The 16899-nt window shown below is 32.5% G+C and overlaps 1 long non-coding RNA gene across 1 annotated transcript in view; it reads left to right on the forward strand.

Moving 5' to 3' along the window:
* Positions 1 to 2362: 2362 nt before the first annotated feature.
* The window catches only part of LOC118195386 (uncharacterized), a 59995-nt gene continuing 45458 nt past the window's right edge, over positions 2363 to 16899 (forward strand). Inside the window, exon 1 of the long non-coding RNA XR_004759238.2 lies at positions 2363 to 2514. This is a non-coding gene — a long non-coding RNA (uncharacterized LOC118195386). The remainder of the gene's footprint in view (positions 2515 to 16899) is intronic.

Here is a 16899-nt window from a genome sequence, read left to right on the forward strand (position 1 = left end):
GGTGTCAGGCATGTTTGGCATCTGATGGTACAAACTTCGAACATCTGTTGTAACACTCATGCTGTCAAAAAGCCATTTGTATTCATGTCCAATAAATGGTTAAAATTAATCACTGTCTTGCTTGTTTTCCTATCTTCTACCTCTACTACCACTTATCCCTGACATTTCCGGATATAGGTTCCTATGCAATTCTTAGTCCTTATGATGTGCCCTACCTCCCCTAGAAGTTTGTTGCAACATTTATGGTACACCCTGTATATGTGACAGGAATGGTTAATTAGAAATTACTTGAGTAGAACACGTTTTGCTGTGATCAATATGTATCAGAATGATTTCAGAAATCTCAGGATTTCGATTTATAAGTCAATATTTATTGCACCACTTTCAAAGTAATCCCCATAAGCTGCAATTTGGATATGCCAATGTTTTTCCTCATCCCTGACACGCTTTGGTACTTTTGTACCATCCCGTCAACCTTAAAAGCTGGCATCATCGAATACTGAAAGTTGGCGGAGATCCAGCCAAAATTGCGCCAATCGTTCCTGCAGAATTCTGAGCCTCAGTTCTATTTGCAACGCTTATAATGTAAAATATTCATCATTTTCTTGGCACAATCCACCAAATAGCCAATGATGCAAAAGTATTCGACCCGATTCGTTTTCGCGCTTAGTGAAATGGCTTTCGTCGAGTTCTACTATTTTTTAGGCAATCCAGTTTGAAAGGAAAAAAAATGTCTTGAAGGGAAGCAAAAGTAAGTTGGCTTGTGGATAGAACTTGAACCCTTTTACTTTAATTCTTCATTTCCCCTCCTGCGTTGTAAAGCGTTGTGCCGGTAGATACTTGAATCAAAAAACGAAACCTGATCCTTTTCTGTTGTGCCGCTATAGACATTCATTTATAAAGAAGATAAACTTTTTTCATTCACTTTTTCCAAAGATAATTCTTACACAACAAAATTTTGAACTTTAAAACCACATCTTTAATATACTTTAAAGTTAGTCAGCGATGTTGTTTGCCATACCGATGGTCTCGGGTTGGAATCCCATAGTAGGCATGCATGTTTGTAATTGTATAGTGTCTGTGCGGTATGGGGTGACTCAAAATGGACGGTGGTAGGAGAAGTGGAGCAGAAGACAGAGCCCGTTCCCCGGGATACTCTCCTTCAAAACTGGGCGGTGCTGGGCTCAGTTGTACTATCAGTTATATAGAGCTCAAGGCCATGCCAACGACAGGGTACTCTTGCACTTCTTGCCACGATAAAATTCATGGACTTGTTCTGATTAGATCAGACAAATGAGATTAGAGGCAATAACAACAACTTTCAAACTTTTTTCTGTGTACATGCTCGATATCACAGAAGGCTTGTGCTTTATCTAGCAGCGTGCATATTGAAGCAACAGGTTCGTTTATTAAATAAATCATTTTAGATATTCATTTTCTATATACCCACATTTCATTTCTATATACTCACATTCATTTTAAATCCTGTTGTTGTTGTTAGCAGTCACACTTGCCTGACAAGGGTCAGTACAAGCCTGCGACATTTCATCATGGCAAGGAATCAAACGCTTTGGCATGAGCCTTGTGCACCGTATAGATGGCTGCCAGACTTTAGCTCAGCTCCGCCCTCAATTCTGAGGAAGAAACGTCGGGGAGTACGGGTCTAAAGTTCTCCCACATCTCTCCCCTCTTCCAACAATCTCTCGGGAGGACTTTCCGAAGATTATTTCCGCATGCATTTTCGCCACATATTTAGAGGGCCCCCATGCCGAATATACACTAAACATTTACAAATATCCCATGATTCGAACTCAGGTACTTTGGTACGGCAGTCAGAATAACTAAAGATTATTCCAGTTGGGCGGCATTTTCAATCCTTAATTTAAAAAAGCAAGATATTTTTATACGGTATAATTAACATTCGTCATTAAGCAATAAAAATGCCTTTCTTATGGCACTGTTTTCTTGAAGTTAGGAAGTGTGGATATTGCTAAAAATTATTATTATTATTTTACAGCGGAAATTACATGCATGATCGAAAATTGTAGTATCATGTTTCAGGCATTCATCTCACTTGTAACCCCCGAATATTTACTATAATTAAGCAGAAATTCTGTAATGATCTTAAAATGTATTTCGAGAACTAATTAATTAATGAAATTTATGTACATATTATAGACCGAAAAGTTGGAAATAATGAGTTTAAAAGCTAATTTATAATTTCTGTAATTCTAAGAAGCAGACTTACGCGAAGATCTAATAATTGGTTAATTTCTATTTTATGTATTATATATCGCTTTCAGAATGTTTATTTTTTTTAAATCGAAACTTTAATGTTTCTACTTTTGTTTAAAACACTACAATAAAAGCGCAAGCTTACAGGTGGCGCTCTTGTTTTCTCAGTTTAAATACCATCGCTCTTCTCTTTCTTATCATTGTTCTGCTTGAATTCGATCACGCGTGTTTCGTAACCTTCAGAAGATACTTCTTCACATCAGTGTTTTCGGAATTGAGGTAAGTTTTCTTTACTTAAATTATATAAACAGTACGAAAGTACATATTTAATATTAAGAGCACTAGTATTGAATTATCGATTAAAAATTTAACAGTGATTATTCTAATTTTATCTGCAATAAAGGTTACTTTTTCTTCTTGTAAGCGTAATTAATTTTTGATATGAGCTTGTGTGAAATCATTTCCAGATAATAGTGCGTACGGTGTCTATATACAAAAATTCTTGAATGTGCGAAATACACAATATAAAGTACATTACACTATATATTATTTTGCAATAAAATAGCTAGTTGTAATTTATGTCTTTTAAACGAATAAAACAGTTTTTAATTATTCAGATAAAATTTCGTAGTTTAGATTAGAAGAATTTCGTAAAAATTATGTTTTCGTGCATTTTTGTCTCCTACTCCATTTGCGTCATATGCGCAAATGCTTCGGAAGCTAAATTATGTAGGATAATTTTTTTTCAACGCACCTAGTATTTTCCCGGATCTTCTGACGTCGACAAAGATTATTAAACAGCTGCAGGTCAAGTCAAAAATTTTGAATAGCGATGCATCAGTACTGAACCATTTTTTATGCTGCATGCTTTAAGAAAATCTTATTTAGAAGCTTCCTTAAAACCGGAAACTATATACATTTTAAGATTTCCTTAAACTAACGTATTAACTAAGAATCAAATTATATTTCAGAAAAACTGCGTCGTAAAATGAAAAAAAAAAAAAAAAAAAAAAAAAAAAAAAAACGTAAAAGGAAAAAAATAAGGAATATTTCCTTTATTAAAATGTTCATTCATAAACAATAATTAAAATATTCAACACGTGTGTTTTGACATTGAGGGGAAAAACGATGAAGAAGTTTCTTCATAAAAGATATTTTAATACATTAATGATAAAATTACTTGCTTTTCTATGCTGTACTAATTGATTTAGATAATATGTGGCAACGTTTTGCGTTATGTAACTAAAAAAGATTATTGATTTGGTTGTTGGATTTTATGGCTTAAATTAATTGTTTAAATAAAAAACTGTGTTTTTTAATCTAGTTGTAAAGTCGTAAACGTACTTTACTTCCTGTGTGCACAACACTTACAGGATATTTATATAAAAGCTCATGAAGCACTGCATTCATATAATCTTGCATGAAAATATTTTTCAGCTGCATTTCATCATTCCATACTTGTAAAAAAATAAACAGCAAAATCTGCCGAAGCTCATATAAAGCAGCAAATATGCAACGTACTATTTTGATGACTGCATCATTTTGAGTGATAAATGCTAAACAAGTTTATTTCTAATTTTTAAAAACTGCATCAAAGGTATTTTATAGTCTAATATTTAGAGATCATTACGTGATACAGACAGAGATAATTACAACCGTCTAATTTGCGCCTTACGATAAATCGACAGCAATCGGATTCTAAGAGCTAAACAATTCCGAATAAAGCTTGTTTCTAACGCTAACTGCATTAAAAAATTTAAAGTAAACTTATCTGAATTATAATTCGAAAAAAATATAATTATCATTAAAAATTCCCTGATTTTCTAATGAATGTTATCAAATAATCATTAGAAAACAGCCCCAGACAGCAGCTTTGCATAAGAGAGGTCGTCAGGGCATTTTTAAAGTCTTATTTTAAGGCATTTTTAAATTTTGAGCACCTTGTAAAGTCACTAGATTATTTTGAAGCAGGAGACATGAAAAATATGCAATGCCCTCGCCGGGACTCGAATCCGGACCTCTCGAATACGCACCGCGTGTGCTACCGTTACACCAGGAAGGCATGCAGAAAGGAGGGAGAAAATTCCTTCTTTTCTCTCATTTATCTGGCGTTAGAGATTTAATTTAACTTATCCTTAACTTTTTTTGGCGTATTATATTTTTTCCATTGAAAGGTAACGCATGTTTTTAATAATATTCGATTAACGTATAATTATTAATAGTATTCCATTAATGGATAATTATTAATTTTTAGATGAATGTTGTAATATTATGTTTCAAGTTGGTAAATATTTTTAGTGAATTAGATTCACGAATATTTTTATCTAAAAATGATGCATTTCAAAAGCATACAAAACAAGTTAAAATTTAAAATAAGAACTGAGCAGCTACGTAATAATTTAATATTTTAAAAACAAAAACGGAACATGCGAACTAAATTTTACAATGTCAAGCAGCTATTAATTTGCAGATGAACAATGAAGAGGCTAACGGAATTTGGCTGAAAGAAATATTTAACCAATCCTGGCGAAAAAAGGCCTCTTTTCCCGTTTCTATCTAGAAAATCCCTAACTAAAATAAACCAAGCTTAAATTACTTACTCGCGCCTGGCACCTCTTCAATCTAACTCAACGCAGATAATAAATACTCTAAATCTAGAAAGCGTTTGGCAAATGGAGGGCTAGATTTCTCTTGCCTGAAAGAGCACTGGATCAAAGAAATTCAACATTGTAGCTTTGCCTCTTTCATGCTAATTTAATAATTTTGTAATTCTAGAATGTGCGACTGAAGTAAAGTAGAAAATAAACAGGGAAAGAAAACTAAAATTTTCTGAAATACATAAGCATTTTTCACAGTCATATTAATCGATTATGAAGTGAATTGTTTGGCAACTTTATTATGTTTGATTAATAAGTCCATTTAGTAGTGTCTCATTGAGCGTATGTTGCATTTTGTATTGCTAGTTATTGAAAAAGTGAGGAAACTTAATCGGTTTGATTCTTCTACGTATTATTGTAAGATTACAGACCGAAATATGTCTCCGAAATAAATTCTATAAGGAATTTATATATTTTCAGGAATGGCAATAAAACTTACATCTAAAATGATTTAATGCTACAGATTCCATCGTTATAGTGCTAAATAATATATATAGCTTTTATTATAATGTGTGGATGAAACGAAGATTTAAATTTCTTTGACATTTTTCTGACATTTTACAAGCACAAATTGGCTTCAAATCAAAATTTAATCTAATTTTCAAGTTTTTTTAGCTAGATTCTTGGCTAGTTGAATAATAGCGTTTAATATGAAGTCAACGCAAATAGTGTCGCCATCACAAGTCAACTAAACTAAACACAAACTAAACACTTGTTCTTTTCAATAAAATCAAAAATCAGTATATAATTCAGGTATAAATTATCATCATACTTTCATTCATTGAGGAAAAAAGTGTAAGCTGGGCTTTTCCTAATATCAGGGAAAACATTTCTTGAAATGGTGAGACTGTCGTTATTATCAGTAAGTATTGCGAGAAACTGGACGTGCTGAGGGATCTGAGCGGTTACAGGATCCAAATAAACTCCACATTCTACCATTTAAAATAATAACAAGGTTTAGATTTCCTTATTTGGGAAATCTGAGCTAATTTTTCGGTTATAGAAAAGTTATTTGTTCCATGCCGCGGCCATTGCTTTGCCTATACTTGTACCGACTAATCGTATGTAAGACACCGTTTCAGTAAGGCAGATTTCTTAGGGCTAATATTTTTGATAATTGAAAGAAAGGTGGGGATACAGGTGCGCTGAGCAGAAATATAGCTGCGTGGTGTAGGAGTAGTACATCAGGCGTAGCACATTTGACTACCATGTGTATCTTTACCATGTCCTACAGGCAACTGATTGTGTTTGCGGAAAGTAAAAATATGTATGAAACTTTACAAAAAGCAGTATCCAGCATGAAACTTGGAGACTTGTCACGGCAGAAGAACTGTACTTTGAGGATATTTGCTTCGCCGAAGTAAAACAAGCAGAAAAGAACACTAACAGTTTTATAGTTTATTGATCAATTACGCAAAATAAGACGACACAGAAAAAAACTCCCTATTAATAATTTTTTTCCTTTAAAAAAATACTGCGGATGCGGTGTATTTTTGCTACTCAACGTATAAAATCCAGATTCGGTAAAATACAATCCGTCGATGCGACCGTGCCTCGGTAATTGACGAATGAACAAATTAAATGCGTATTGAAGGAGATTCTACCAAATATTACCACTGTACGGAATATAGCATATTTATCTTCCATACGCCCTCGCATCTAACGGATTCTCAGAGTACAGCCATTCAAAAAACATAAGTTCTTTAATTTATTTTTCAAATTTAATCAGTCTGTCTAAAAGTATTAGTGAGGCGATCTGTGAACGGAAGGAAAATTTGCATGTTTGCATTCTTCATCGTCATATGGGCTTAGCATCTGGATTGAGGTTATGGGGTACGACTAGGGGCTTATCCTGTTCATCTTAGTCTGTATACTCGTCGCATATAGTTTGATCAGCATATAATTTAATGTCACATTTCTGAAGTTCTTATGCCCATGGTTCTGCTATATCTTAAGACTCCATCACCTCACCTTTCATCAAACAGTGCGATACCGCATATTGCCTCACGTTGTCTAGTGTTTCCTTAGTAAATAAGGTGCATGACTCCTGCTTTAGAAGTAACGTTCTCGGTATCTCTTACCATTTGAAAACACCTAGTCAATGGTTGCAGAGATTTATCATAACAAACACCAGCCATCTGGTAAGACGCATGAACTGTGGCTAGGGATGAAGCTGAAGTGACTACATCATCCGTAAATGGGTTAACGCATTTACGGATGCGACAACCCGTTTACGGATGATGTAGCGACAAGCAACGCTAGAAGAAATTTTTCCTATAGTTTCTCCTAGCTCTGGTTTGAACGGCAAGGTTCCTAGCCGAAACAGTTCCGTTAGAAGCTATGTCCGAGCTATGTACGCCAAACATTTTGCAATGGTAGCTACAGGAACAAGTACAGGGGGCACATCGCCATTGACAAAAATGGTATAGCCCCCATGCACTACCTCTCTAGCGTACCGCCCCTTCCACAGGGGACCTGATTGCGGTATACATAGGACATAGTATTAACAACAAATAAGGCATAGCACATCATACTGTTACAACATACTTCGACACATAGGACATAGCATTAACATATTGTTACAGATTATTTACAGTGCAAGAAGTTATGTTCATTATAGAGCTTGTTGGTTTTGGCACCGCCCCTTCCACAGGGGACCTGATTACAGTAAACATAGGACATAGCACTAACAACGTATAGGACATATCGCAACATGCTGTTTAAACATACTTCAACACATAGGACATAGCATTATCATACTATTACAGATTATTTACAATGCAAGAAGTTATGTTCATAGGACATAGCATTATCATACTATTACAGATTATTTACAATGCAAGAAGTTATGTTCTTAGAACATAGCATTATTATACTATTACAGATTATTTACAATGCAAGAGTTTATGTTCATTATAGAAGCTTGTTGGTTTTGGCATAGCATATGCTTTATGATACCTAGGGCGTTATATTTGAATTATGTATTGAATGTTGTACTGCGGTAATTAGGTAGGTAGTGTTCCATTTGGTCCAAGTTCAATGTTCAGATTTTAGCGGTCCATGGGTGCGCGTGTCAATGGTAGCTACAATATTTCTGTTGCAGCTTTGTCTTGCGTAAATTTTCGCGTAATGAGATATTTGAAAAGAGAAGATTCTTAGAAATGTTTCATTTGGCGCTCTTCACTTGCAGGCATGATAACAGTTTAACTGTCATCCAAAATCTATTCGATTCCCTGCTTAGCCTCATAACTGTGGTTATTGTTGTCTGAGGCGGATATTTGAGGTAGCTTTCTGTATGTTCAGTACTTCTGTATTTGAAATTTTAATTAGTTCATCTTTTAAAATAGATTCGTAAAATAAATGGTTGTGCTAACCGTTTTACTTCAATGTGTGGCAATTTTAATGACCAGCAGAGCATATTAAGAAATCATTTGAAAATGTTATTTAGTTATTAAACGCGCCTTAAAATTACATGGGAATAAATTAGACAGTTTTGAAAATTTTTACCTCTAGAATATGATTCCTTCACGTATTTTTAATCCTAAATCAAAAGGAGAAGTGAGGGCATGAACCCTTTTAATTTGATAGCTCCATCCTGAAAAAATATTTCTTAAAAACCATAAGCAGATTTTTTACTAAGTAATGTTAAGTATTTCCACTCAAACGCTGCGACACTAATTACGAGCAACCTGTAAATGCATATCTAATACGTCACTCTAGGCATGCGTCTAAGATTTAGTTCAGTGAAGTCACTCAAGTCCTAAATTGAAGACGTTTTCAACTTTAAAAGATACTAAAACTCCGTTCAGTAAGTCAATGTGAGAAAAAAATATGGCGTTATTTGTTTCGGATGTGAATGTGAGATTCTTCCTTCTCGAATGTGAGACTCGAGTATGCTGAGAACAAAGTGCTTGTTTTGGTTTATTTTAGCATACGAAACATGAAAAATCAGCTGTGGCCTGATCGAGATTCGAATTGCGAACTTTTGATTGCTAGTTGGACGTGTGCTCAATTATACCACGCAATAAAGAAGGAGAAAATTACTTCCACCTTCACGTTAGCATGTGTTATCAACTGAACTCTGGTCTTTATTTCCCCAGTATTATTTTTGATTTAATTAAATAAAATATAATAATTAAATAATTAGTTTAGAAATAAAAAATAAATTATTTATTTATACATTTTTATTCTGATATGTTAGATTTCGCTACGTTTCTAGCACTTAAATGTGAGTAGTGAAATATTTTATCTATGATTAATATATTCTATTTAAAATAGTTTTTGAAGGGTTTAAAAGTTGAAGAATTGCTGTGATTCCCTATGATAAAAAAATAGCAAATAAAAGCTAAAGAAACTACAAATGGTTAAAACGCAGTCTAGCATGGATAACAAACGGCTAAAAAATGCTGCGGACTCTGCAAAATATTTAAGAAGACATTCACAGCATTGCGGAGAATTTCTAACATTCAAAAGAAACATTAATATTTAAATGTTTCACAAAAACTGCGACAAAGATGAAAGCTAAATAGTTTAGCAACAATTTCAGAAACCATAGCGACGACTGTAAGTGCCAATGCGTGTACATTTTCTCTGCAAATTCTACAATTGCGAGTGCATTCATTCCTTTAAATGGCTTTCCTTAGTTCTTCTTTTCGAGTAGCCTTGAATGCCATTTATTTAATATTCATTTTTAAAAAACGCTGTGTAAATTGTACTCTGGCTTTGAAAAGGATTCTAGAAATTGTCGAAGATAAAAAAGAACAAGTGCGAATGCTTGAAAAATATATTTCTTTTCCTTTTTTGAAAAATATTTAATACAAGAAGGGAAAAATTTCTCACTGGTAAAAGATGATTGTTAAAAATCTTCATACGGTGCTCTCAGCATTAGCAACAATCTTTTTAAAAAATTTACTACCGTGTAATATTGCAGTTTGAAATGTGTAAAATGACATTCATTGCCGAAGGCTTAATATTTATATTTTAACGTGAGTAAAATTCTACTGCACTTGCATTAGATTACGGCAACACACTCAAAGCCTTTCTTCTTAAGCGAAGTTTGCCTTCATCAAGGACTTTATCAGGGAAATCGGCTTGTATTTTTGTTACACGAGGGGCAAATCGATGAAAACTCTTACGCAGCTAGTTCGTTTGCCGGGATTAGGGTCTAGATCGAACTACCAGCGTTAAAACGATTCTGCTGATTGTCCGCTGGCGCTGTCTGTAATAGGAATAGCAATTCATTTCTAGTAAGAAATTAGAGATGCATGTCAAATATTAAACCCAAATGTTACAAAAATGCAACAGTTGCTGAAATGCTAACGTTACATTATAATCCAAACTGCTTTTTGTTCGTGATAGCTATAATAGCTATACCACTATGGAACGTCCATCGAACACAATCATTTGAAATCATTTATTACTGTAGCATAAAATTAATAAGTAGCATAAAATATTACAGTGAAGTCTATAAAATTTATAAAAGTATTTTTAGTATTTTTGTTTTGTGATGTAACAAAAATGAGTATATGTACGATGTAATAGAACTTAAGCAATGTTAACTGTTTATTATGTTAGGTTTATAAAATTCAAATTGAACTTAAAGTTTTTAAATTTTAACCCCGTGTATTCATTCAGACTTATTCATTTAGTTTGTTATTTAATTCGCGGTTACCTGAAGTGATTTCTAACGAAAATCCGAAATATACTAGTGAAGACTGCCAAGACGATGTTCTATTCTCGTATAGCCAATGAAATAGCTCTCTCATAACCGTCGAACTAAGATTTAATCCAAGCATATAAATCTTCTAATTTCAAAAATTTCTCAACCGTAAGACTTTTTATATTACAGAAATCAACAAAAGTCTGCCAGATACATTTATCACGTGAAAACCCACAATTCTTGCGATTTAACACAAATGAGCTTTTTTAGAACTTATTTATTAAATGTACTCCATAAGTTAAAAAAAGTGCAGATCAGTAAAACAAACCATTAGAAAGACAAAGACTTGCTAAAATTTTAGCTTCATATTGTTAAAAATGTGCATAATTGTCAAATGAAAGTAAATATTTATTTCCTGTAATGCGTTTGTACATTCATTTTGTATTTTTTGTAAATTTGCGTATAACATTTGTCTTTTGCAAAATTTTAAACTTATGTACATTTATTTTTTAATTTGCAGTGTTTTAAATTTAAGAAAATTTGTTTTCTATGTATATATAATATTTACTGGCGCAACTTCCTTCCCCCCTTTCCTATTGATTTTACCGTTTGGAAAACCAGGAGGAGAAAAATGCGCCGTGTATACTATTTCAGAAGAAATGTCCATAAGGCTTATTTCAGTAATATTCTCTTTGAATAGTAAATTATTTCAATAATATTCTTTTTATTTGCACAAAATACTTTCCTAATTGCGACTGCATTTCACATTATTATCATAAATCAGAAGTTTCTAAATCTTACGTTGAAAAACTGTGGAGAAATGTGCGAGTAATTAAGGTATATATTTAAAAGTATTTATACAATGAGTTTATGCAAGTATAAAACCCCTGACAGCTGACAAGTAGATCAACAAGAAAGGAAATATTACCACTCAAAATTTGTCTAGTTTAAGAAATAGTTTGACAGCATGGCTGGTATGTGTGACAAAATGTTGCCAAGATTGACAATTTTTTGAATTTTTGAAGTTTTAAAGCAATGGAGGTACATTTTTTATAAATGTGCGAACCAAAATTTTCACGCATTTGATGCAAAATTTGCTCATGTCAAGAAAACGTTTGAAGAACAAGCCATTGTTTGGCTATTTATGACATTGACATTTTTTTAAAGGATCAAAAATCACCTTGGAGTCTAATCAAATAAGTTTCTAACATGATTTTTTTAAAAGTTTTTCAAACTGAATAAATGTAATATAGTAAGGAAGTTTTATGTCTTTGATCTTAGCAGAATAGTGAATATTTTTTTACTAGTTAGGAATGAAATTCTAGTTACTATGCAGAGGCGCACAATTTAAAGACGCGTTTTTAGGAAGAACAAAGATTCGTAACAATGGTTCTGAATTTTTTGCATCTGTTTGATCATAAAAATCAATCAGATAAGGTTTTTCAAAGTTTTCCGACATATTACTATAACGCTTCATATCATAAACATTTTACTTCACAGCAGCGCAACAAAAGAAACAAAAGAAAGACTTTTTTTATTAATTTCTTAGAAATAATACATAGAACTTAAAAAATAAAATTTTATTTTATCTAGTTATCCTCTGTTATCGGGACCGGATTATATGTATGTACGTAAGTGTGTATGAATGTGCATATATAGATGCGTGTATACACACACATACATTCGTACTTACATATATACATGAATACATGAACACATCCATCCATCCATACATACATGCATAAATAAATACATTTTTGAATCCAGCCCGAGATTATCTTTTGTCTTATATCATAGATAAATTTTGATCATTGCTTTAGCAGAGAATTTCAAATCAAAACTAGAGAATGAAGAATTCAGATGATTTTATTTATTAAAAGTTACCGAAACTGATGACGCTGTATCATTTATGGAAATAATTTATACAGTGGTACCTCTATACGTTATTAATCCGTTACTATTAGTTTCATCTGTAAAACTAATAGGAATAGTTTTACAGAGTTCTAGAATATTTACAGAGTTTAGAGGAATAGTTTGCATTGAGAATAACAATGCATATGAAAAATATGTGCGAAACAGGTAGTAAGGCTTCCGCGAGGGCTTTCTGACGTACGAAGTTTTCTAGAAAAGCATTTCTCTTAGCATCTCCGTTCCCCAATTCTCTTTGTTTATAACTCCTTTTCAGCGTTTTCCAAGTCACCGCTATCAATAAATGTCTGTCTCCAAGACGAATAACTTTCATAAGACAGAAATGCTTAGCAGTTGATTCAATTATTTTTAAATTCGGCTTTTGTATACGTGTTGTTTCGAAGACCTTTTAAACTGCCGGGATTATTTTCGCTTTGTATCCTTTATTTTCCATGTGCGTCGATCGCGGATATGCGATCCTCGAGTAACTGAAATGCTTTACGACTTGAATGCGACTTTTTACACCCAATTTTGTATATTTTATAACTTGAATGTATATTTTATATTTTATAACTTTGAATTCTGTTGCCTTCAGTCCTGTATTGTGGATTAGAATATTTTAGAACATATCTGACATCTTCGGTAACTTTAATGTTAAATGTTACCTTTTCTCTTTATTATTGACAGAAGTATTCCCACTGAGGCTTTAATAAGGGCTTCTTTAGAAATTTATCAATGATCAAACAAACAATGTTATATTAAAACTGGTCAACCCCCGATTCCCGAACGAATCGAATGATGCTTTAAATTAAATTGACCAACCAACGTTCAGTTCTTGGTTTAATCAGCAATGATCTGTCTCGAATAATTCTTTCTTATGTGTTAAAGAACTCGATGTTAACTCCTCGGTTGCACAGAGAGAACTAAACTTATTTTACTACTCAATATTGGTGTTAAACCGCTAAGCGCAAGGAGAGAACTGATTTTTTTTTACTATTCAATGATCTCTCTCAGAATATTTTTGATTAATCTCATCGTCGAATATATTTCTTGTAAACATGAACATTGATCAGCGAAGTGCATTCACGAGACACACATTTTTTCTGTTAGACCTTTTTTCTTCCCTTTTCTGAATCATATTAACGAAAATAGTGATGTCACTGTTAACGAAATAAAAATTAAAATAACAAAAATATTTTAAAATAGCCTATCTTTAGAATTTGCGATAAACTGTCTCGTGCGCTGGAGATGAAAACGTTTTCGTCCGCACAGTGATACCGTTTCTCGCTTTGAAATCTTTGAGTTCGTTAATCAAAATTCGTTAAAGTTTTACAAAACTTGCAATACACTATAAAATATTTAAAAACAGCATATCTTTAGATTCTCTGATAGATAATCTCGCGAGCTGAAGGTAAAAATGTTTTTCCCCCTGCAGGGTGTTGCCATTGCTTGCTTTGAAATAATTGAGTTTGTTAATCAAAAATTCTTTAAAGATTTTACAAAATTTAATATACACAATAAAATATTTAAAAAATCATATCTTTGGAATTTCTGGCGGACAATCTTGCGTACTTGAGATAAGAATGTTTTTTCCTGTGCAGTGTTGCCCCTGCTCGCTTTGAAATCTTTGAGTTTGTTAATGAAAAATTCATTAAACTTTTACAAAATATGAAAACACAATAAAACAAATTCGAAATTCAAAATTCGGGCTTCCAAGTGTATATGTTAGGATGGAAGGGTACGTTATTCAAAATTTGAGGGCTCAAATACCGTCGTTTTTTCACAATGCGAAAAACATGCAAATTCTTCATTATTTAAGAATTCTGCAAATTCTTCATTAAGATAAGTAATTTGTAAATGGTTCATTCTCATCAGTCAAAAAAATTAAAGGACTGATCGAGGCTACTTATGATTATTAATTGAATAATGAAAATCATTGATTGATAAAATTCCTATCGATGTTTTAGTTATTGCTGTTATTATAAGTGCCCTCTTTAGACTCTTTCGACTTTATAAGACCTTTTTAGACTGCCTTACATTACCGATGCGACAATTTATTCTTGAAAATGGAGAAAAGGATTCGCTTTTCTTTCGCTTTACAGTTTCATTCCTAGAGATGAAAAACACAGTTTTTTCACAAATGAAGCGCTGTTATGTTTCTTATGGATTTCAGTTTCAAGAACTTCGCTTGATAGGCCCCTTAAGAGAATTTGTTCTGTCATGGGAATCACGAATAGCTGCGTTTATATTCGGAGTATGTTCTTTTGTTACCTGTGGATCTTACTAAGCTGTGTGTTATTGATTTCGCTGAAGTTCCTCCAGAGTGGAAAACAAAATTAGCTTACTTCACTTATACTTTAATCGTCACAATTATTTACTTTTGATTATCGTGTAAGCGAAAACATTTATCGAATTTGCTTAATATATGTACCGGAGAACATCGAATGAGAAAAGAATAATTACTTAGATTGTATGCCTGATGTCATCATTTGCACCATACAGTGTTTCGTAGCAGCAATAACGTTGGATGATCTCACTTGTTCTTTCTACTTGTACGATGTTACTTTTAATGAAAGAAATATAAAAAGTTATTTCCTTTCCTGAAGTACTCGCAGTATTTTTTCTTACATCCTACATTCAGTAGTTCCTCAATCGGACATTGAAAATCTGAAAAAGATTCAAAATGCGTTTTCAGATGTTTTATTCTTCCTCTGTGTTTTAACTTTCTCTTCTTGTGTGATCTTATTGATTATTAATATGAAGAACATCTTTGAAAAATTCCTTTAGTTAAGATGATCCTTTGATGGTCGGAAGTTCTCTTTAAGTATCTTTGAATATCTCAGTATCTTTGGGTTTTTTTAAGTTTAATAAGCATATTTGAAGGGAAACTTCAGATCGAAATGGTCAGGCTCAAAGATGCCTTCAACAGAAAAATTGCCAGCAGATCTTACCTCAAAATGGAAAATTTTGCAGCGAAAAGAAAATTCGTAGAAAAGCCAGATTTTGTGCTGTCTGGCTGCGAAATCATTTGAGTTCAGAACAACTTCGCTTCTGACAATTGCAGGGGCAATAGAAACTTATTAATTTGAAATCCTTATTAACTTGAATTCTCAAATCAATAACAATGTTATTTTGTTGGAAAAGCTTTTTAAAGTGTTTTCATTCAAATTAAAGATATTTGGCATGTAACTAATGATTCGTTTTGAAATGCAAATAAAATCAATGAATGCTAATACAATCATATAATTATTAATCAATATTTTTCTTTCTGTTTCTCATTTTCTTATGTAAGAGATCAAAAGTAAAAATGATAATACAAAACGTTTATGAATACACGTTATTAATATAAAACCTATGTGATATAAGGCATGCAAGGCAGTTGTTCAACCTAAGCCGATTTTAATTCTGAGGTATCTTTTAAAAATCATATGAAATTAAAATTTTTATGCGGGTTCTCGACAAGAGAAATTTCTAATTAGTAAGTTCTTAAGAAATTAAAATAATCCTAAAAATTACCCAGATTATATTCCTTGTATCCCTTTTATCTGATAATATTATTGACAAAATGATTTCCTAATTTTAGGATTTTAAGAAAGGGAAGTTTAAAATCTACATTTATAAATTCCTGTTTTTCTGAAAACTTTCAGAAATTCGCAGTCGAAAATTTAGCTATTTTAGCTATTTTAACAACGCTTATGATATCTTTTAAAATTTTAATTAATGTGATAATCGGTAAATTTGTTCATATTAGGACACTTTTTTTATTTGATTAATTCGGCTGTGGAAATTATTTTTCACAAGTTGATAGTTTCGTAGTTGACATTTTCTTTCTCTGCGGCTTGTATCAAAATTGAACCATGCTGCATTATATTTAAGAATTTCTTGACCAAAATCATCGCAGTCTGGAAGTCCACCATATTTGACACGTTTCTGAAAATGATAAAATGGTGTATGGTCAGTTTTGAAATTTTTTAAACATCCTGCACAGTTCCATCGCGGGATCTTAACAAAATAATCCTAGTCTGGAAGTTCGCAATATTTGACCCGTTTCCTAAACTGGAACAATGCTGATGGCCGGTTTCTAAATTTTTTAAATATCCTGGCCAAACGTTTTGAATTTATTTAAATATACTGCACATCTTACCTTAATACTGATTGTCATTAGTTATACTTAAAATATTTTGCAATAGTTGTTCACTCTTTTAACATTGGTAATCTGCTAGCAGGAAAAAAAAATGAAATAAATCGTTCTGAAAAAATAATTTTTTTCTGTCATAAGTGCCGATTATTTATCCGGTGTTAAAAGAATATCTCTTAACGAGGATGTAATGCTCATCAACTAATTCAAGACGTAACTGTGCTTTTCATGGGAATCATTTGTATACGATGCTTGTAACAAATATATTTTTTAAGCTGCAATATCTTCTATATTGTGAATTC

Source organism: Stegodyphus dumicola, chromosome 7 (assembly GCF_044657685.1).
Source record: "Stegodyphus dumicola isolate Sdum_Otavi_A_Nest chromosome 7, ASM4465768v1".
Lineage (NCBI taxonomy): Eukaryota > Metazoa > Arthropoda > Arachnida > Araneae > Eresidae > Stegodyphus > Stegodyphus dumicola.